The 25,265-nt window shown below is 43.5% G+C and overlaps 1 protein-coding gene and 1 long non-coding RNA gene across 24 annotated transcripts in view; one reads left to right on the top strand and one right to left on the bottom strand.

Moving 5' to 3' along the window:
* The window catches only part of CELF4 (CUGBP Elav-like family member 4), a 1,336,489-nt gene that overhangs the window by 33,407 nt on the left and 1,277,817 nt on the right, over nucleotides 1-25,265 (top strand). The gene's annotated exons all lie outside the window — the stretch shown is intronic.
* The window catches only part of LOC137531984 (uncharacterized), a 406,169-nt gene that overhangs the window by 355,443 nt on the left and 25,461 nt on the right, over nucleotides 1-25,265 (bottom strand). Inside the window, exon 2 of the long non-coding RNA XR_011023828.1 lies at nucleotides 12,343-12,403. This is a non-coding gene — a long non-coding RNA (uncharacterized lncRNA). The remainder of the gene's footprint in view (nucleotides 1-12,342; nucleotides 12,404-25,265) is intronic.

Below are 25,265 nucleotides of genomic sequence, written 5' to 3'. Positions count from 1 at the left end.
CTGGCCGAATCGCTAGCGGTAGCAATTTGGCCAGCGTTACCATTACACCCTATGGCAGAGTTTCCCCGCACTATTCGCGGGGAAACTCTGCGGATTTGCAGCGGCTTCCGCTCAAGTAGAAACGCACCCTCAAACATTTCTTGATCTCCTACATGGCTTCCCCCACCCCCAAACTTTTGACAAATAATTCAGTGGTAGTGATGGGATGCCAACCAGAAAACTCTCATAAAAAACATACATACACGGTTTTAGCTCCTATAAGTCATTTAACACGGATTATTTACATTTCAGAATTAGATGCTGGCTAGCCAGAGATCCCGATAGAATACATTTACTGCATGCAGCTGCTGGCACCTTCGCCCGCTCTTCCGGTGGAGACGGGTATCAGGCATCACAAAGGAAAATTGAGTTTAGAACGATGTACACATTTAGGAAGTTTAGCGATGAGGTGGCGTACAAGTTGCTGCGCTCCTTCGGGGGCTCCTAATCCTGTTACGGCTCTCGGCCAGCCAGTTAGGAACAGGCATTATAATGAACATTACACTTCATAATGTATACAATTTATTATTCTGTGTGAGGCGGGTTTGGCAGGAGTACTGTAACAAGCGCCTTCCTCAGTACTGACGCTCAGCCAGCTCGTATCATCGTATGGCGCCAAAGCCGAGAGCTGGTCTACAGTCCTTCATTATTCACAGCTCCCTTTCTTAACCAATATAGGAAAACTTTTCTAGGCAATACCCCACAGCATCAAGGTCTGGGGTGAGCTGCTAGCACTGGGTTAGAGTAACATATAAACTAGCGTGACCAGGAAAGATATTACAGTTTTAGAGAAGCTCCAGAGACGAGCAACAAAATTGATACGTGGGATGGAAGGTCTCACTTACCAAGAAAGGTTAGATAAACTGGGTTTATTTAGTCTGGAGAAAAGACGCCTTAGAGGAGATCTAATTAACATGTATAAATACGTCAGAGGGCAATATAGATTTTTGTCCCTAAGCTTTCACAAAGGAATCAAGAGGACTAGAAAACTAGAGGACATGATCTGCGTTTTAGACATTTATTTAAGAAAGGGTTCTTTACAGTAAATGTGATTAAGATGTGGAATGCATTGCCACATGATGTAGTTATGGCAAATTCTATCTCTGTGTTCACAGGGGGCTTAGATGCTTTCCTTGCATTGAAAGACATCCATGGCTATAATTACTAAGTAAAGCCCAGTGGTGTTGATCCAGGGATTTTATCGGATTGCCATCTGGAGTCGGGAAGGAATTTTTTCCCTTTTGGGGCTAATTGGACCGTGCCTTGTAAGGGTTTTCACCTTCCTCTGGATCAACCTAGGATGTAAGAGGGAGCAGGCTGGTGTTGAACCTTATTTTCTGGTTGAACTAGATGGACGTATGTCTAATATCAACCCAGATAACTATGCAACTGCTATGTAGTGGCATAACTGTATCCATTTGATAAGAAATGTATATAGGGATGCTCATTTGAATTCCGCATTTTCGATCGGAACTCAGAAATGCGATTTCTGCAGAAAAACTGCATTAGCCCCACCTCCGTAATTTTAGCTCGATCACAGAACTCGGAAGCATCGTACCAGTCGGAGAATCCAGAGTCAACTTTAAAGTATTTTGACCATCAGAGAATGTAAAAAAAAATGACCAAAAAAAAGACTCCTCAGAAAACAGAAATTGGAAATCTATATCGAAATTTTAGCGGCATGTGAAATCGGCATTTCTAACCAGCCTTGAGGGCCCTTTTCCACTAGAGCGATTGTGATTGCTGAATCGCAAAATCGCAAATCGCTAGTGATTTTTAAATCGCTAGAGTTGTTACTTTATCATAGAAATCACGAGAAGTATTTTCCACTTCAGTGATTCGATTTGGAAATCGCTAATCGCAAATCGCAATCGCTTGCTGGAGCGATTTTTACAATGATAATGCAATGCAAATGAAAATCACAAATCGCAATCGCATAACACAATTAATGAAAAATCGCAATCGCAATCGCTGGCGTTTGTGATTTGTGATTGCGATTGCTAGTGGAAAAGGGCCCTAAATGTATATATGCTGTTATATTGAACAGTGTGGAGTACTATTTGCCCTATCACAGCTGTCGCATGTTTTTACTTTCTTTGTTGCTTACCAGTGTAAATGGCTTATAAGTCAAATAGGACTTAACTCTCTGTGTTAGGAGGAAATGGGGGTGGTTACAGTTAGGAGCAGGTCGGGGTGGTTACAGTTAGGGGGAAGTGGGGGTGGTTAGGGTTAGGATTAGTTGGGATTGGTTAGGGTTAGGAGTAGGTAGTGGGTGGTTATGCTTAGGAGAAGGTAGGGGTGGTTACGGTTCGGAGGAGGTGGGCGTGGTTAGGGTTAGGAGTAGGTGGGGATAGTTAGGCTTAGGAGGAGGTGGGGGTGGTTATGGTTAGGAGGATGTGGCGGTGGTTAGGGTAAGGAGTAGGGGGTGGTTAGGGTTAGGAGAAAGTCAGGGATAGATAGGGTTAGGGACAGATAGGGGAGGGTCCATGTGAAAATTAGGGAGCAGAGGGTGATAATAGAATCAGTAAAATTACTAATATTCTACTATAGCGGATAGTAGTATATCGGTAGCATTACTAATATTCTATTACTGCTATTTCACGCTCATTTTTCCTCATGCCTCTTTTGCATAAATGTTATTATAAGATCATTTGGGCTGGATCTTCCTTTCCCCCAGTATGGATAAGTCACAGTGTATACTGGTGTAGACAGGTTTCTCTCCCATGTCAGCATTTAACAAACAAAAGATAACATCAATCATAATGAACCCCTACTGGAGGAGGCAAGCTTCCACTAAATCTAACCATTGACCCATTTGTAACTTTAAAATGTGGACAACAATCACTTTAAGTCTTCAAGCCTACATTTCAATGACTTTCCTAAACCCACAAATTAGCAATATTCACCTCCTGGGGTGGAGAATTCAAAACATTGCTCTTGCTTTGGCTTTGTGCTCAATGAAACAATGGTCTAAACAATGTATTTACCAATGGCCTTTGTTGTCGCTTTTCAGTCGTGTCCAACCTCTCTTTGTGACCCCATGGGCCATAGCATGCAATGCATATCTATCCTCTACTGCCTCTCGAAGCTTGTCCAAGCTCATGTTCATTGCTTCCATACTTCTATCTTTAGCCTTCTCATTTCCTGCCATCTCCTCCTCCTTTTTGCCCTTAGTCTTTCCCAACATCAGGGTCTTCTCCAATGAGTTTAGCTATCACAGCGCTATGCATACCATTTGTATGGTTCTGAAAACCATGTACGGGTGAGACACCCATGATGGCGGGTGGCAAGATAGCCCCGTCCATGTACTTGGTTAGTCATGACAGAAAGCTTGATGTTTTTACATCTATTCAAAACTATTTCAAATCATCTTTTATTTGTATAATGATTTTTATTCACTATAACGGGTTATTATGTATTACCGGTTTATATGTATATATTGTCATATTACTGATAGTGTTTTACATGCAGCTTTTATGTTGCTCATCAATTTATATATTTTTTATATTTTCTATATTTTTGTATTTAAATGTGGCCAGTGAGCTCTCCGTAGCACCTGTATCCACCTGTTAACAACATCGTCTAATTGACTCTTCACAGGAGAACGCCTATACCGGGCGTTTCCCTGACAAATGAGCACAGCCCCTTTAGCCTATTTAACTACCGCCGTCTTGCCGCCTCGTCACCCAAAGAAATGCATAGTGACGTCAGGCGGCACGCTGAGAGGAGGATTTGCCCGCTGTTTGCGTCTCCCCGATGTCCATCGCTCCTGCTAGCTCTGCAAGCTCAGAAGCTGCGAGAGAGCTCTCTGGAGGCCCCCCAAAGCGATCTGTAACTAAAACAGTTTGTAAGTGCAATAGCTTTTGTGTGTTTTTCTAATATACGTTTTAATGCACTATTGGAGCGATCGCCTCTCCCCTTGCTCTTCTCCAATGAGTCCTGCCTTCTCATTGTGTGTCCAAAGTTTTTCAGCTTCACCAATGCTCCTTCCGATAAACAGTCAAGATTAATTTCTTTAAGGATTGGCAGATTGGATCTTCTTGCCGTCCAAGGGACTCTCAAATGTCTTCTCCTGCACCACGATTTGAAGGTGTGCCCGCCGCACTACATAAGCTGAGAGGCCAACCATTCATGAAGTCTCGGAGTTCCACCATGTTGTTTCCGGGCCACTAGGGAGCAAGCCTCAGCAGAAGATTGATGCAGGCACCCAGGGTTACAGGCAGCCCGCCGAGGGACCGCTTACCATCCGTTGTCAGTGTTTTTCTCCGGCTCCCTTATCATCAATCTTCATATGTTTGACCCGACATTCTCCATCCATCTCCTGTGTGTGTTTCTCGCAGCTCAGCTTTGTAGTTATTTGTGGAATCAGAACTTTCAACATTTAACAAGTTACTCTTTGATTTATGCCTCTATAAATCTTATTCACTGTACGCCGTGAAGGACATGAGAGAAGCCGCTGGGTTAAGTGGGGAAGTGTGCTGTGTGAGCTTCAACAAAGTTTTTTTTTTTTTTTTTCTTTCTATTTTTTTTTTAAATCAGGCTTTACATTGATGTCAGGGAAACTGGGATCAGAACTAAACTGCAGATCTGTGTCTAAAACACTTTCTCATTCGCAGGGACGTATAAGTCCGTAGCTTGCCCTGATAGAGTCCAAGGCTGCCTGAAACAGCTGCCTGCGAGATGGATTAAATTTGTATGTAGAACAGAGGTGCCAGCAGGATAAAAGTCAATACAATTTTTAAAAATTTCTTGGAGGAAGTGGTGGGCTTGCCTCCCAAAAGCAGACACGAGATCCTGTCTTCATATAAATCAATACATTTATTATACAGTACCCCAAAAACAGTGCAACGCGTTTCGCAGGCCCAGCCCGCTTCATCAGGCAATAAAAGTGGGGACAAAACAGAATTTCGGCAATAGCAGGTGTAGCGCCTCAGAGATGGATTAAATGACTATGAAAATGCTACAAACCACCCCAGGGGCAGGCAGATTAGGCATGGGGTTTCACTTGTAGAGAGCTTAAGGTTAGAGGTCAAGAAGGACTTGATGTTGGGAGTGAGGTTAAAGTTAGGGGTCAGGAAGGCATTTATGCTATTAAATATTAATTACTTTGCATCAGGCACAGGGGCTGTGTGATACATGAATAGAGGTGTGTCCATGAAAGCATATAATCGACTAACCCTTGGGACTCAGCACTGGAGGCCACAAGACAATCAGGGAAGCCTCTGGACTATCCGGAGGTTGCCCTCTACTGAGGTCAGCATCTAATAAGCATCTAATATTAATTTTGATTCCCACTTAAAGGATCTCTGTCGCCATTTTAAAATACATGTAAACATATACAAATAAGAAGTAAATTTTTCCTAGAGTAAAATGAGCCATAAATGACTTTTCTCCGATGTTGCTGTCACTTACAGTAAGTAGTAGAAATCTGACATTACCGACTGATTCTGGATTAGCCCATCTTCTCATAGGGGGTTCTCAGGGTTTCCTTGATGAATGTCAGTTGCTCCATCCAAGTGTACGGTGAGCAGGGAGGCTGGCCAGCATCATTGTGTAAAGATTTTTTCAGGGAATGTCTTTATAAAGAATAAAGGCCATACTGAGAATGCCCTATGGAGAAATGGAGTAGCCCAAAACCTGTCGGTAATGTCAGATTTCTTCTACCTACTGTGAGTGACAGCAACATAGGAGAAAAGCAATTTATGGCTCATTTTACTCCGGCAGAAATGTACTTCTTATTTGTATGTGTTTTAAATTGTAAGATTTTCGCAACAGTTCCTCTTTAAGGATAGATTCACACTACCATTCACAAATGGCATGCATAGATGCAGTATCGAATTTGTTGCATGCTGTGCAGCAGTATGGTATTGTCTATTTTGCACAAAGAGACACTTGTGAAGTAGCCAAAAGACACAACAAACAGTGTCTGCTTAACAAGACACTTATTAAACACTGAGGCCAAATGTTGGTGTGAACGCTGCCATTGCTGCTCACCCGGCAACGATAATGATATACACTGGCTTCTAATGCCAGAGTGAATCTCACCTTAAGCACAGTGACGTTCCTTTATCACCGATGCCAACTTCTCCCTCGCTCTCCTTGAGTCCCCCACCACGTTCCCCCCTCCATGACAGTTATCGCACTAAGAAGCCTTGTAGAAACAACTCACTTCCTTCTGGACTCCAAACTAAGTTCATTTGCCGCTGCCTCCTTTGTTTCCTGTGCTGCTCACTACTTCCGCAAATCAGGAAGTAGTGAGAGGCATTGCAGATAGAGGAGCTCGGTGGCAAGTGAGCTTCGCTTGAAGCCTGGAAGGAGGTGTGTTTTTTCTATGAGGGTTCACAGTGCAATAACTCTGCAGTGGAGGGGGGGGGGGAGCGCTGACAGCGGCCCAAGGAGAGGGACGGAGCAGTCTGGGCCCTCTCCCAGTGTAGTCCTAGTGTGCCTGCAGCTCCGCCCTCCATCACTGCACGCCCCTCCCTCACTGTGCCCCAGGCGGAAACTTGCCTTGCCCGCTCCTAGAAACGGGGCTGTCATCCACTGAATCAAATTCCATTTACCCACTGCTCTATGTTTATTATGCAGCCTGCAAACTGACCCTGCATTGCAAGCACTCCAATCTATTCAGAAATGTTTCCGCTGTAATAAATCTTATCTTAGTCAGCCTGGCTCTATTTCGTACATTGCTGACTAGAAGGAAGCTTGTTATCACTCCTCCCACATTCTTGCCCCTCACTGGTTGGCAGAGGGCAATTCAGCGTAAAGCAGTTGAAATCCGATCTATCCTGTGCTCAAGTGTTTACAAAGCAAGCTAGATATGACAATGCAGTTTCTAGGAGAAAAAAAATAAGCGAGGAAATAACATCAGGATTGGCTTCAGTAAAAGGCAGTAAAGATGGAAAATGCCAGGGGAAGTTTTCTGTTTATTTAATAAATACAAAAACCTGGACAGTACAATACATATGTTATGTAAGTAGAAGTTGTTATGTAAGTTTATCTACTCATATATGTGTTTATTTTTTATTTTTTCTCCTGGAACACAACACAGTTGCAATCATTAGAAATCATTGTCAGTGTAGTAAAATGACTACTGTACAATACATCTATGTGAAATAGAACTGTCAAGACACCGTCTCTTTCAGACAGACGGCCGAACTATGTGCTTATCGGGCATCTGCTGACCCCTGAGCGGCAGCATTTGTAACCCTCTTGTATTAGGGTTTGAGACACAAGGCGGTTACCAAGAAGTAAAAAAAAACGCACCATGTTGCATCTAAGCACAGTCGCAACCACTCTCGTGGGCGCCTCTGTGCTACCCATGCTAAGCACTAACAAGTTTAAAAACATGTTTCTGAAAAATTCTTGACTTTTTGAAGTAGAGAGGTGCATGCATTGAGAAAAAAATGTTTTAATATGCAATAAACCTCTTTATACACTTATATTTCTACAACAAAAGGTATGGGCAGGCCCACAGGAAAAATAGTACATAGAGCTGAGAGATGTCAACCAGGTTGATACAACATTCTTATGTGCTCAAAGCATGCAGTCCAGGGTGCTAAGCACAACAACAAGATCCAGAATTGCTTGGCACTATATAGAGTGTTTATATTGCCAACAAAACACAGTGATTCTGATATCCAGTGTAAATACAAATTCATACATAGGGGGGGGTGATTCACTATACTGTGCTAACACATAGCATGGTTGCGCTATGCGTTTAGTGCACAAAGTGACGCACACATGTTTTCGTGTATAAAGGTTTGCGCTCGCTCGCTAACAAAGGTCTTTGCTTGTTAAAGTGGCAGTTAACACCTGACCTGACCTGACCCTTTAAGACCTTTGTTAGCGAGCGAGCGCAAACCTTTACACACGTAAACGTGCGCACATCACATTGCGCACTAAACACACAGCACGGTACAGTGAATCAACCCCATAGGATGATACTTATCGTTGGTGGCAGTGAAAGGGTGTCTGGATGGAGAGTGGGCACCATCGGGTGCACGGCCTATATAATAACACGTATATTTCTCATGAGGGTCTTATTACTCAAACTGGCCTTAGGCCCCTTTGCCATGGGCAGTTGAACTGTGTGCTCAGCAAGCAATTGCCAGGCAGCAGTAAGCAGTTACCAGGCTCCCGTGAGCAGTTACCAGGCAGCAGCAAGCAGTTGTGAGAGTTTGAGAGGCATTTCACTGCCTATCAACTGCCTGTGGAAAAGAGCGCTTATAAAGACCATTGACTGGTCTGGTTGTCACAGGACCATTCCGCTTCTTTTTCCTCTGCTCTGAATTATGTTATGTCCCCCAGCTGGATGGTGGAACTGCAAACGGACATCAGCCTTCAGGAATTAGTGATATTATTCACCTTTAGTAACACAGGGAAGTGTATTACTGTGTTAAATAGAAGGTTGGTACAGAAGGCAGTAAAAATGTATGAGGATTACCCGGCAGATAGGATAGTGTAATGGTGTGCAAAATTGATGTAACATATATATTAAAAATCACTACTATGTACGGTAACACCTAACTGGTGACAATACAGTACGAACGGAAAAGAAAGTACACCACAAAAATATATTACAGATACACAATGCATGCCTGCCTAATATGCAGTGCAGATACACACTAGAGGGCTACATAATATTCACTACAGATACACACTGCACGCCTGCCTGATATTCCATACAGATACACACTGCATAACTGCCTGATGATTACTACAGAGACACACTGCACGCCTGCCTGATATTCCATACAGATACACACTGCATAACTGCCTGATATTCACTACAGATACACACTCCATGACTGCCTGATATTCACTACAGAAACACACTACATGACTGCCTGATATTCTCTACAGATACACACTGCATAGCTGCCTGATATTCACTACAGATATACACTGCATGACTGCCTGATATTCACTACAGAAACACACTACATGACTGTCTGATATTCACTACAGAGACACACTGCATGACTGCCTGATATTCACTACAGAAACACACTACATGACTGCCTGATATTCTCTACAGATACACACTGCATAGCTGCCTGATATTCACTACAGATATACACTGCATGACTGCCTGATATTCACTACAGAAACACACTACATGACTGTCTGATATTCACTACAGAGACACACTGCATGACTGCCTGATATTCACTACAGATACACACTGCATGACTGCCTGATATTCACTACAGAAACACACTACATGACTGTCTGATATTCACTACAGAGACACACTCAGGGCCGGCCCGCTCATGAGGCGGGGTGAAACTTTTGCCTCAGGCGGCAAATTTCTAGGGGCGGCATCCGCCCATCGGTGGGTGCGGGGAGCCGGCCGCCCAGCTGGAGAGGTAGCGGGCAGGACGGTGGTATTGGGCCTAGCGGCGGGGAGGGGGGTCGGACCCCCCCCCCCTCCCTCGCCTGAGTCCCCCGTCCTCCGCTCCCCTCCAGCCTTAAATAGATAAGAAGCGCAACTCGGAAGAGGCAGTGGGCGAGGAGGACTCACCTCTTCCTCGATCCAGCGTGCGCTCCACTGACGTCACTTCCTGCAACGCCGCCCACTGTATTGTAAGTGGACGGCGCTGCAGGAAGGGACGTCAGTGGAGCGCACGCTGGATAGAGCGAGGAAGAGGTGAGTTCTCCTCGCCCACTGCCTCTTACGAGTTGCGCTTCGTATCTATTTAAGGCTGGAGGGGAGCGGAGGATGGGGGACCCAGGCGAGGGAGGGGGGGGGGTCCAACTCCCCTCCCCGCCGCTAGGCCCAATACCCCTGCCCTGCCCGCTACCCCTCCAGCTCGGCGGCGGCGGTCCCCCCCAAGGGGGACAGCAATCATTTTTCCCTCAGGCGGCAAAAAGTCTAGGACCGGCCCTGGACACACTGCATGACTGCCTGATATTTCATACAGATACACACTGCATGGCTGCCTGATATTCACTACAGATATACACTGCATGTCTGCCTGATAATAACTGCAGCTACACACTGCATGACTGCCTGATATTCACTACAGAGACACACTGCATGACTGCCTGATATTCACTACAGATACCCACTGCATGTCTGCCTGATAATAACTGCAGCTACACACTGCATGACTGCCTGATATTCACTACAGATACTCACTGCATGACTGCCTGATATTCACTACAGAGACACACTGCATGACTGCCTGATATTCACTACAGATACCCACTGCATGTCTGCCTGATAATAACTGCAGCTACACACTGCATGACTGCCTGATATTCACTACAGATACTCGCTGCATGACTGCCTGATATTCACTACAGATATACACTGCATGATTGCCTGATATTTACGACAGATACAGACTGCATGACTGCCTGATATATTCAATATAAATACATATTGCATTACTGAATCATTTTCAATATGAATACACACTGCATGACTGTCTGATACTTAATACAAATTCAGGCTGCATGACTGCCTGATACTCACAACAGATACACACTGTATGACTGCCTGGTACTTATTACAGATAGAAACTGAATTGTTGTTTGATATTCACTACAGTCATGCACTGCAAGACTGCAAAACATAAACACTGTTTGGTGCCCTTATATTTACTACCGATATACGCTGCATGACTGCCTGATATTCACCAGAGATACACACTGCATGACTGCCTGACATGCACTACAGATACACACTGCATGACTGCCTGATATGCACTACAGATACACACTGCCTGACTGCCTGATATGCACTACAGATACACACTGCCTTACTGCCTGATATGCACTACAGATACACACTGCATGACTACTAGGGATGGTCGGAATGCCAATTTCCGATTCCGCAGGAAATCCGCATTCTGCCATTGCCAATTACCGATTCCGCTTTCCGCTGCCAATTTCCGCATTCCGATGCGGAATTTCCGCCGGAAATCGTGAAAATTCCGCCCGACTTTAACATCAATTTTCCCAAAAACTATAATGTCTTTTTGAAAACTTTTTTTTTGCATCTTGTTCAGAAGATCTTGTTAAATAAACCCTAAAAAGTTGGTGTTTCTAGCACTTATGGGGGCTTTGCTATTAACCGCTAAAGTCGGCGGATTTTTACTGTAATGTAAAATGCAGAAAATAGGCAGATGCAGATTTTCTGCATTTTACATTACAGTAAAAATCCGCCGACTTTAGCGGTTAATAGCAACGCCCCCGTAAGTGCTAGAAACACCTTTTCAGGGTTTATTAAACAGAATCTGGTGAACAGGATGCTAAAAAGTTTTCAAAAAGACCTTATAGTTTTTGAGAAAGTCGATGTTAAAGTCGGGTGGAATTTCCGCGATTTCCGGCGAAAATGTCCGCGATTTCCGGCTGAAATCCGCCTATCGCACTTGCATTACCGATTTCCGCATTGCGATGCAAAAATGCAATTTCCGATCGGAAATTTCGGAAATTGCATTTCCGCGGAATCCGAATGAGCATCACTAATGACTACCTGATACACACTGCATGACTACCTGATATGAACTACAGATACACACTGCATGACTGCCTGATATTCACTATAGAGACACACTGCATGGCTGCCTAATATTCGCTACAGATATACACTGCATCACTACCTGATATTAGCTAAGAGTACACACTGCACGCCTGCCTGATATTCCATACAGATACACACTGCATGACTGCCTGATATTCACTATAGAGACACACTGCATGGCTGCCTAATATTCACTACAGATATACACTGCATCACTACCTGATATTAGCTAAGGGTACACACTGCATGACTGCCTGATATTCACTACAGATACACACTGCATGACTGTCTGATATTCACTACAGATACACACTGCATGACTGTCTGATATTCACTACAGATACACACTGCATGACTGTCTGATATTCACTACAGATACACACTGCCTTACTGCCTGATATTCACTACAGATATACACTTCATCACTACCTGATATTAGCTAAGGATACACACTGCTTGACTGCCTGATATTCACTATACACACACACTGCATGAATGCCTGATATTCACTACAGATACACACTGCATGACTGCCTGATATTCACTACAGATACACACTGCATGGCTGCCTGATATTCACTATAGATACACAGTGCATTATTGTCTGCTACTGTATAACATTCTGGTGTTTCAAACAAATACACAATGAGCAACAATCTTATATTTAACATTAATCCATATTGGGAAACTGACAAGTATTACAAATCTAATATTCTGTGTAGGTAAATATTGCAATCCTGCATTATATTCACTACATATACATGCATTAGTACCTGCAATTTAACCGCTTACACTGTCCACGCAGTATATCTACGACCCACTGGACTTTAGTTCCTGCACAGGGGCGTAAATATAGAGAACATTACACATACACACATACACAAGTGGGTAGGGACATCTAGTGGCCAAATAGTAAAATTAAACATACACACCCTAATTTATAAAATATCCATAGAATTCCTATAAAAACAAACCCCTTATCTCCCGCAATCTCCCACAGTTACCCAAAATGAAAAACAAAAAGGAATATATAAGAAAAAAGACATTTAAAAATACATAAATAGTTACCTTAGGGACTGAACTTTTTAATATGTATGTCTTGAGTATATATTACTGTTATTTTTTTGCAAATATGGGCTTGTAATTAGTGACAGACACTAAACAGAAAAAAAATGCACCTTTATGTCCAAATAAAATATTGTTGCCATACATTGTACTAGGGCCATACTTTAAAAGGTGTAATAACTGGGACAAATGGTCAAATTAAATTTGTGGCTTTTATCCACAGCAGCACATTTTTCTTTTTAAACTATAATGGTCGAATTCTTATTATGCATGCACATTGCATTTTATATGGTCTTATTATGCCTGTTATAATGCATTAAGAATAAAATGATTTTTAGCAAAATGTCCCACCCAAAGAAACCCTAATTGATGGCGAAGAAAAATAAAGATCTAGATAATTATGTTGTGATAAGTAGCTATAAAGTTATTGGCGAATGAATAGGAGGAGCGCTGGCAGATGAAAATTGCTCTGGTCCAGAAGGGAAAAAACTCTTAGTAGGGAGGTGGTTAATGCAGATAGAAACTGTTTAATTGCCTAATATCTATTATTAATACACACTGCATACATTTTACATAAATTACAACAAATACACACTGCGTGATAGGTTGATGCTAGCTACAGATACACACTGCATGTCTACCTAAATACTCACTTCAGACATGCACTGCATTACTGCCTGAGCACTACTAATACACACTGCATAACTGCCTAATACTCACTACAGATATACACATCATGACTGCCTGGTATTCACTACAGATACACACTGCATAACTGCCTGATATTCATTACAGATACACACTGCATAACTGTCTGCTATTCACTACAGATGCACACTGCATAGCTGTCAGCTATGCAGTGTGTATCTGTAGTGAATATCAGACAGCTATGCAGTGTGCATCTGTAGTGAATATTAGACAGTTATGCAGTGTGTATCTGTAATGAATATCAGGCAGTTATGCAGTGTGTATCTGTAGTGAATATCAGTCTGATATTCACTACAGATACACACAGCAACAGCATAACTGCCTGATATTCATTACAGATGCACACTGTATGACTGGCTGATACTGTACATACTACAGATAAAAACTGCATGACTGCCTGATATTCAGTAAGAATATACACTGCATGACTGCCTGATACTCACAACAGATACACACTGCATGACTTCCTGATTCACACTGCATGGCTGCCTGATAATTACTACAGATACACACTGCACTTCTGCCGGATACTTAACTGCGTGACTGCTTGATATTCACTACACATACACACTGCATGGCTGCCTGATATTTACTAAAGATACACACTGCATGCCTGCCTGATATTTACTACGGATACACACTGCATGACTGCCTGATATTCACTACAAATACACACTGCATGACTGCCTGATACTGTATTTACTTCAGATACACACTGCATGACTGCCTGATATTAACTACAGATACACACTGCATGACTGCCTGATATTCACTACAGGTACACACTTCATGACTGCCTGATACTGTATTTACTACAGATACACTGCATGACTGCCTGACATTTACTACGGATACACACTGCATGACTGCCTGATATTCACTACAGGTACACACTTCATGACTGCCTGATACTGTATTTACTACAGATACACACTGCATGACTGCCTGATATTCACTACAGATACACACTGCATGACTGCCTGATATTCACAACAGTAACACTGCATTTCTGCTTAATACTCACTACAGATGCAAACTGCTTGAGTGCTTGATATTCACTATAGTAATACAATGCATGAGTGCTTAATATTCATAAAAGATATACACTGTATGATCGTGTTCAATTCACTACTGATACACCCTGCATGACTGCCTGATATTCAATACGAATTCACACTGCATGACTGCCTGAAACTCACTACACATACACACTGCATGACTGCCTGATATTCCATACAGATACACACTGCATGACTGCCTGATATTCCATACAGATACACACTGCATGACTACCTGATATTAACTACAGATACACACTGCATGACTGCCTGATATTCCATACAGATACACACTGCATGACTGCCTGATATTAACTACAGATACACACTGCATGACTGCCTGATATTCCATACAGATACACACTGCATGACTGCCTGATATTAACTACAGATACACACTGCATGACTGCCTGAAACTTGTTACAGATACATACTGCATGACTGCCTGAAACTTATTACAGATACATACTGCATTATCGTCTGTTACTGTATAACAACCTGGTGTTTAAAACAGATGCACAATAAACAGCAATCTCATATTAAATATCTATCTATATTGTGACACTGACAAATATCACATATGTAATATTCTGTGTAGGAAAATACTGCAATACTGCTTTATATTTACTACAGATCCACAATGCATGAGTGCCTGAAATTTAATGCAGATGAAAACTGTTTGATTGCTTGATAATCATTATTGATACACACTGCATATATGCCATATAATCACAGCATATACACATTGCATGATTGCCTAATACTTGCTAGAAATACACACTGCATGACTGCCTAATACTCACTACAGATACACACTGCATGACTGCCTGATATTCACTACAGATACACACTGCATGACTACCTTAATACTCACTACAGATACACACTGCATTATTGTGACACTCACTAAAGATACACACTGTATGACTGCCTGATACAACAGATACACACTGCATGACTGCCTGATATTCACTGCAAATACACTGCTTGTATGCCTGATACTCACTAGAGATACACACTGCATGACTGCCTGATACTGTACTGCATGACTGCCTGATGTTCACTATAGATACACAATGCATAGGTGCCTGAAATTTAATGCAGATAAACATTTCATGAGCATTGGATATTTATTACTGATGCACAGTGCACACTGCATACATTTTACATAATCATAACATATACTCAGTGCTTGACTGCCTGATATTCAGTACAGATATCCACGCCATTACTACCCGATACTCACTACAGATACACACTGCATGCCGGCCTGATATTCCATACAGATACACACTGCATGACTGCCTGATATTCACTACAGATACACACTGCATGACTGCCTGATACTCACTACAAATGCATACTGCATGACTGCCTGATATTTTCTAAAGATATACACTATATGACTGTTTTACATTCAATACAGATATGCACATTATGACTGCCTGATACTCACTTGAGATATGCACTGCATGATAGACTGATACTTTATACAGATACTCACTGCTAGTTATTTATTACAGATGCACACTTTATAACTGTCTGATATTCACTATAAAAATATTGCATAACAGCCTAGTTTTCACAACAAATACACAATAATCAACCATCTCATATTGAATATAAATATATACTGTGTGAATGAAAAACTATAAATATCTGGTATCCTGTATAGGTAAATACTCCCATACTACATGGCATTTAGTACCAATCCGGAAAGCATGAGTAACTAATATGCACTGTACATAAAGACTGCATAACCACCTGCTCTATAATAAGGATACACACTGCATGGATCCCTGATATTTACTACAGATACACACTGCATGACTGCATGATATTCACTACAGATACACACTGCATGACTGCCTGATACAACATATACACACTGCATGACTGCCTGATACTACAGATACACACTGCATGACTGTCTGATATTCACTACAGATATAAACTGCACGACTGCTAGATATTTACATCAGATACAATATGCCTATATTCAGTTCAGAAATGCACTGCAAATCTGCCTGGTAATCACTACAGATACACACTGCATGACTGCTAAGTACATATAGCAGATTCACATTCTATGACTGCCTCATACGTACTTCAGATACATACTGCATGTCTGGTCTGATATTTACTACAGATAAACACTGCATGACTGCATGCTATTTACTACAGAAACACACTGCATGACTGCCTGATATTTACTACAGATACACACTGCATGACTGCCTGATATTCACTACAGATACACACTGCATGACTGCCTGATATTCACTACAAATACATATTGCATGACTGCCTGATATTCACTACAGATACACACTGCATGACTGCCTGATATTCACTACATATACACACTGCATGACTGCCTGATATTCACTACAGATACACACTGCATGACTGCCTGATATTCACTACAGATACGCACTGCATGACTGCCTGATATTCACTACGGATGCACACTGCGTGACTGCCTGATATTCACTACGGATGCACACTGCGTGACTGCCTGTGCGTAATATATGCTACTTACATAGACTACATTCACAGCACAGATATTTACTATAGATACACACTGCATGACTGCCTGATACAGATATACACTGCATAACTGTCTGATATTCACTAAAGGAAAATACTACATAATAGTGTGGTGTTCACAACAGATATGCAATACATAAGATACCTATAATAAATACATACTCTATGACTGACAAATATTATGCATATGATTTCATGTATAAGAAAATACTGCAAAAGTGCATCAAACTCGCTACATATACACAATGCACAGGGGAATGTCATACACTATTTATAAAGACTGCATGACTGCTTGGTATTTAATTCATATACATGCTGTATGTGTGCAGGATGTTTACTGCAGATACTCACTGTAATGCAGCCTGATATTTACTATAGATATGTACTAAAGGATTTGATATTATTTATTACAGGTAGAGATGTAGCGAACGGTTCCAGGCGAACTTTGGGGGTTCGCGTTCGCCTGGACCAAGCAAACTTTTGCGGAAGTTCGATTCGCCCCATAATGCACTATGAGGGTCAACTTTGACCCTCTGCATCACAGTCAGCAGGCACATTGTAGCCATTCAGGCTACACTAAGCCCTGGAGCCCCACCCCCCTTATATAAGGCAGGCTGCGGCGGCCATTAGCCTCACTAGTGTGCCTGCTAGAGACAGACTAGGGACAGCTTCTGCAGACTTGTTCTCCTAGGGAAATATTAGTTAGGCTCTTGGCTTGCTCCTGGCTGATTGTTATTGCTAAAATAGCACCCCTCAACAGCTCTTTTGAGAGCTCTAATGTTTTCCTGATGTGTTTTTTTTGTGTGTGTGTGTGTGTGTGTTGCTCACTGAAATATACAGCCCTATCTGTTGCAGCTGGACCTTGGTAATTGTTATTACTGTGCCAGCCAGGCCCTGCCTAACTATCTATACTGGGACACCTACCTATGCCTACCTAACTACTGGGGCACCTACTTACCTATACGGGGACACCTACCTACCTATACTAGGAGACCTACCTATGCCTACCTACCTATGCCTAGCTAACTACTGGGTCTCCTACCTATGTCTAGCTAACTACTGAGGCACCTACCTATGCCTACCTACCCATACTGGGACTTCTACCTATGCCTACCTACCTATACTGGGACTCCTACCTATGCCTAGCTAACTACTGGGACACCTACCTATGCCTAGATAACTACTGGGTCTCCTACCTATGTCTAGCTAACTACTGAGGCACCTACCTATGCCTACCTACCTATACTGGGACTTCTACCTATGCCTACCTACCTATACTGGGACTCCTACCTATGCCTGGCTAACTACTGGGACACCTACCTATGCCTAGCTAACTACTGGGACACCTACCTATGCCTACCTACCTATACTGGGTCTCCTACCTATGCCTAGCTAACTACTGGGAAACCTACCTATGCCTACCTACCTATACTGGGTCTCCTACCTATGCCTAGCTAACTACTGGGACACCCACCTATGCCTACCTACCTATACTGACTGCCTGATATTCTCTGCAGGTACACACTGCATTAATGCCTGATATTCACTACAGATACACGCTGCATGACTGCCTGATATTTACTACATATACACACTGCATGACTGCCTGATATTCACTACAGATACACACTGCATGACTGCCTGATATTCACTACAGATACACACTGCATGCCTGCCTGATATTCACTACATATACACACTGCAGGACTGCCTGATATTCACTACAGATACACACTGCATGACTGCCTGGTAATCACTACAGATACACACTGCATGACTGCCTGATATTCACTACAGATACACACTGCATGACTGCCTGATATTCACTACAGATACACACTGCATGACTGCCTGACATGCACTACAGATACACACTGCACGACTGCATGATATTCACTACAGATGCACCTGCATGACTGCCTGATATTCACTACATATACACACACTGCATGACTGCCTGATATTCATTACATATACACACTGCATGACTGCCTGATATGCACTACAGATACACACTGCATGACTGTCATATATTCAGTACAGATACACACTGCATGACTGCCTGATATTCACTACAGATACACACTGCATGGCTGCCTGATATTCACTACAGATACACACTGCAAGAGTGCCTGATATTCACTACAGATACACACTGCATGACTGCCTGATATTCACTACAGATACACACTGCAAGAGTGCCTGATATTCACTACAGATACACACTGCATGCCTCCCTGGTATTCACTACAGATACACACTGCATGACTGCCTGATATTCACTACAGATACACACTGCATGACTGCCTGATATGCACTACAGATACACACTGCAAGACTGCCTGATATTCACTACAGATACACACTGTAAGACTGCCTGATATTCTCTGCAGGTACACACTGCATTACTGCCTGATATTCACTACAGATACACACTGTAAGACTGCCTGATATTCACTACAGATACACACTGCATGATTGCCTGATATTCACTACAGATACACACTGCATTCCTGCCTGATATTTACTACAGATACACACTGCATGACTGCCTGATATTCACTACAAATACACACTGCAGGGCTGCCTGATATTTACAACAGATACCCACTGCATGGCTGTCTGAATTTCACTACAGATACACATTGCATGACTGCCTGATATTCACTGCAGATACACACTGCATGACTGCCTGATATTCACTACAGATACACACCACATAACTGTCTGAAAATCATTACAGAGGCAAACTGCATTAAGGCATGATACTTACTGCTAGAATACACTGCATTGCTGCCTGATATTTACTTCAGGTACACAGTGCATGACTGCCTGATATTCACTACAGATACACACTGCATGGTTGTCTGATATTCACTACACATACACACTGCATGACTGCCTGATATTCACTACAGATACACACTGCATGGCTGTGTTATGATCATGTCTGCAGCGTTTACTGCTGGCTGCAGTGGTATTGTAACCCAAGCAGTTCTGATGTCATTACATGCATTTTCTTGCATAGTTTGGTTTGCACTTAAACTAGTTGCTGATTCCATCTGCATACCTCCCAACATTTTAAGTGTCGAAAGCGGGACACTTAGGCCACGCCCCTGGCCACGCCCCCAACCCCCTAGTCACGCCCACTAATTTATTTTATTTTTTTAAATTTATTTTTTATTAAAACATTTTAATTAATTACTCCCGAAAGGGAGGGTGCCAGTGGGAGGGGGAGGAGGGTGGCCGAGGGGGGGAAAAGAAAACCCGATCGAGGCACCAGCCCGGGGATGCGTATGCGGCATGGATGCCGCATAGACGCTATTAAGCTTCTCCCTCCCTCCCTCCTAATGTGCCCCCAGTGTCCCCTTATGTGATTAATTAGGGGGGTTGTCAGTGGAGGGGGGGGAGAATGCCCGTCACCGTGGGTGGGGAGGAGGGTGCCACTTTTAGGTGGGGGGGGGGGGCGCCTGGGCAGAGAATGGAGGCGGAAACACTGATCGAGGCTCCAGCCGCGGTACTGAGGGATGCGGGAGCCCGGCTTCAATACTTCCTCCCTCCCTCTGTGAATGCCCCCTAATGTATGTCCGTGTGCCCCCCTCTCCTCCCCTCCCTATAGGCAGAGTGAGCGCAGCGGAGCGGGCAGTCGGGTCCTCTTACCGCTGGCTGATGCACGCGTACTGTCTCTGGCATCCGACCTCCATGTGCTTCCTGTGACGTCATAGTAAACAGGAAGTACATGGAAGTCCGATGCCAGAGACAGTACGCGTGCATCAGCCAGCGGTAAGAGGACCCGACTGCCCGCTCCGCTGCGCTCACTCTGCCTATAGGGAGGGGAGGAGAGGGGGGCACACGGACATACATTAGGGGGCATTCACAGAGGGAGGGAGGAAGTATTGAAGCCGGGCTCCCGCATCCCTCAGTACCGCGGCTGGAGCCTCGATCAGTTTTTCCGCCTCTATTCTCTGCCAGCCGTCGGGATTCGAGAGGGGGGGCCCGGGATAGCGGGAGGGCCCCCCCAAATCGGGAGAATCCCGACGAAAACGGGACGGTTGGGGGGTATGCATCTGCAGTCACTCTGAAATTAATGACAGTTTAACATGCTCTTGTGTAAACAAACATTGTCTGCTGCAGTGGAGGGGCAGTCCCTTTCCTGCAGGCTGCATATCATTGTCTGCCTTTTCCTGCTATCAGCCTGTGATTAATTACCATTCACTTGTGTGGGAATCTGCAGGTCTGCTCCCATTGGATGACCTCAGTATAAAGAACTGCTTCCTGCAATGTCTCATGGGCTACCATAGTCTCAGACTCTATCTGTTACTCTGCTCGTGCCCCACCTCGTTCCTGGTCCGTGTGGACTGCGCTGACTCCTGCGAAGGGGTCAGCGAGTCCTCCTAGTTCTGCTCTTGTTCTAGAAGTTGTTACTTGCTTGTCTTGTGTCATATATTGGTTCATCGCCAATATATACGCATACTTGCGCATTTTGTTATTTTCCTTGTATCCGTGTTACGTTGATATATCAGTGTCGCTGATATATACGTACACGAACTGTTTATATCCTGTGTTCCGTTAGTCAGCGTTCCAGCACGCTGAGCTAGTTATCCTGTTCCTGGTCCTGTTTGTGGATTGCGTTCATCTCTGCGAAGAGATAGCGAATCCTTCTGAGTCCTGTTCCCTGTATTGCTCCAGTCTTAGACAGAGTTCCTGCTTATGTCATATATCGGTTCATTGCCGATATATACATATGTTAGTCAGACGTTACGAATAGTTTCATTGATAGCTGTAATTGTAATACGCTAGGAAAACATACTTATTGTGTATTTTATCTGTGTTACGTTCATCTATCTTGATCCTGCTATTTCCTGTCTCTCCTGTCCTGTCTTTGTGAGGGACGCCATCGCCGCAACGCATTGGCTGCCTCATTCCAGTCTGTCTGGTTTTGGACGCTTGCTGTCGCTAAGTAATCGCTAGCTAGCAAGCGTTCATTCTGTCTACCTGTCCTGATCTCCTCAGTCCTGGTTTATGCGCTCAGCGCTACTTTGCGCTGAGACGTTATTACGAAAGTGTTTGTGGCTATTCGGATCTGCACCGGCTCTGTGCACCACAATCTCCTATTGGAGTCAGTCCTCTCCTCCACTAAACTGGGGATATCCTGATCCCTTGTGCTGGTGTGTGTACCTCCTTCACGTCAGCTTATGTGTTGTATGCTGACTGTGGAGATTACACCTCCAAGCTTAACATTATGGTAGCCCCATTACCAATTCCCATTGTGGGGGGGGGGGGGTTTCCAGCAAAAATGACACTGTTTGTTATGATTCCTGTTCCTTTAAGAAATTTGAGAAGCTCAATTCTGAAACAGAAAATGAGTTTTTTTCTGAATGTACCAGGTTCCTGGCCAATCCCGAGCTCCAGGCTACTCCTGTTTCAACGTGGGCCCCCCAGCTAGTTTATGTTTTATTTAAGGGAAGATTGTTTCAGTGGGCCTACGATGTCTTGGATCATACCAATTTAAAAGAAAGACCACTGGAATTTCTAGCGTTTGTGATCCATAACTGGCTGCGCAAAACCGATTTGCCTAGCCCTTTTGATAAGCTCCTGGCAGCTTGTCAATCAGCTGCTCCTTCTACTGCCTACAAAAATAATCAGCAAGCAGATAATTGTTCTGATAACTTTTCTTCTGCTAAGGCAGCAGGGTCTAAAGCCAAACGTAAACGCTCCAAAAGAAAAGCGTTACAATCAGCGGAGTCGTTGCCCTTGGCGACTGCGCATCAGATCTGTAATGAGACTCCGCCAGTAGCAGATATTGAAATTCAGTCACCATTCAGGGGAGTCAAATGGACCTATGAAACTACTAATGAACTTTCATTGCTAGCCAGGGAAAATAAAAGTTCTTGTTTAAATGAATTATCTGAATATGATTATGAAGATATATTACAGAGTATTGAACAGATCAATTTATTCGTGCAGCAAGGGAAATTTGCATACACTACAGTTCAACACTTGCTACAGGTATTGGAGATCCTTAGGAATAAGAAATCGGCCAATCACCTGCTAAATAACCCAATGTATGTTTCTGCCACTAACACATTTGCAAACTATGATCAGCCGGAATGCTCAGCTGTTAAATATGCATGGGATCCTCCATTTGAGAAAGGAGAGATGGAAGCCCTGGTCTATGAATGGAAGAAAGATGCAAGTTCATTTTGTCAGTTTTACAGTGCAAAAAGTGAATTAGTATTGAATGCATGCATTAAGTCTGCCTATAACCTAATAAAAACTGGTGTGTGTGGGTATGACTTTGTGGCTCCATTGATCGATGTGTGGAGAATGATTCTGGACGATTTTTATGCGATTCAATCAGTTGATACCAGGGAAGACACACTGTTAAGTGGAGATTGTTCCACTTCCTCAGTTCCTGAGGACTCGCCTGCTTCAGCACCTTTGGCTGATTCAGCGAGTGATTCAGAGCTCCTTTTGTGTGAAATTGAAGTTCCTGTAATTCCACCCTGTACCATGGATAACTCAGTGTTACTTCCCAGTAAGACAGAAATTACTAATACTTCCTTAATCTTGCCCTGCACAAATTTCTCAGCAGAGGACCCAGAGGTCCTGCTGACTTCTGAGTCCAGCCTAGCCAGTACTCATGAGTCTTTGTTCAGTGAAACAGACACCAGAAAAATCTTGCCTGTCTCTGCAAACACTTCTGCAGAAATTACCTGTGTTAATAAAGTTCAACTCCTGTCTGATCCAGCAGATGCCAATAGATGCACTACATCAGTTTCTGAGTCCCAGCAATCCTGTCCAGAAATCTCAGAACCCCAGCATCTGAATTTTCCAATTTCACAATTGAATGGTGATTTAGATGCGCAAACATTGTGTTTTGATCTTCCTGTTTCTACACCTCACTCTAGTTTCATGAATAACTCAGAGCGTCTGCTATGTGAGTCCGAAATCGCAGAATTATTACCGTGTTCAGAAAATGTTCCAGTGAACTTGCCCTGTACCATGAATTGTGCAGTAGATCTCTCCAATGAAACTCAGGTCACAGAATCATTATGCTGTCCAGCAGGTGCTTCCATGGTTTTGCCCTGCAGTGTGGACTGTTCAGTGATCCTGTCCAGTGAAGCTGTGGTCACAGAGTCTTATGCTTCACCCAGTACTTTGGATACTTCAAACCCTCTAGCAGAACAGTCTGAGGCACTGCTTACCTCAGTTGGTGTTGCAGTAATATTCACTTGTCTAGCAGCTGTTTTGGAATTACAGTCTGCTCTAATAAAACTTGATGAATTTCTGCCCAGCGAAGCAGAAGCCATTGAAATATTGTCCTCGTCAGCAAGTGTGTTAGATACCTTGCCCTGTACACAGTCTGATTTAACCAATGTTGTTGAGTCCCTCTCCAGTGTTGTAACAGCCGAGGAACTCCAGCCCTGTCCTCTGAATGTTTCAAAAGTCTTGCCCTGTAACATGGATAATTCTGACTCGCTGGAAAAAACAATAGAAATCTCAGAATTTCAGTCCGGGTTAATGAGTGTTTCTGAAACCCAGCCCTGTATCCTGGAAAATTCTGGTTCTCTGGCCGGTGTGGCAGAAGTTCCTGAGTCCCCTTCCTGTCCAGTGAGTTACTCAGTTTTGCCTAGTTCAGTGGGGATTGCTGCACTACTGACTTGTTTTGCAGCCCTTCATGAGCTCCAATCCAGTGTATTTGATGAGTCTCTGTCTAGTCCAGAAGAAGTTATGGGAACCCTGTCTAGTTCGGTGCATACATCAGAAGATTTGTCCTGTCTTGTAAATGCCCCTGAACATGATTTGTTAATAACTTTGCTGGAATCAGAGACATCTAAGTCTGATCCTGCATTTTTTAGTGAGAATCCAGTAACTGTGAAGTCTAGTCATGATGATTTTTTTTTGCCCAGTCCTGGTTTCGGTCCTACCTTGACTGACTTTGAGGTTTGCAGTTCCTTGACATGCCCAGAAGTCTCTCTTGTGCCAGTGTGCCCAGATGTGCTTCGTATGCCAGAGTGCCCAAGTGTGTCTGTGTTGGCGTGCTCACACGCTTCCCTAGTGGAGACATGTTCTGATGTTGCCGGTTGGCCTGCATGCCCGGAGATGGTTCTGGTCCCTAAAAACCCTGATCTTGATGTTTGTCCTTGTGACCCTGACTCTAGAGTTGCCCTGGGTTCCATAGGGGTTCTTGATGGTTCTCCATGTGAGCCTAAGGGGCGTTCTGACCTGTGGGGATCTCTTTGGAGCTTCCAAGTGTTCTGGGAGATCTCTGAGGAAACTTGTCCTGGTACCTTGGACTGGTTCAACGGTGG

Source organism: Hyperolius riggenbachi, chromosome 1 (genome assembly GCF_040937935.1).
Source record: "Hyperolius riggenbachi isolate aHypRig1 chromosome 1, aHypRig1.pri, whole genome shotgun sequence".
Lineage (NCBI taxonomy): Eukaryota > Metazoa > Chordata > Amphibia > Anura > Hyperoliidae > Hyperolius > Hyperolius riggenbachi.
The sequence above is the reverse complement of the archived record's forward strand: the minus strand, read 5'-3'. Positions and strand labels throughout refer to the sequence as shown.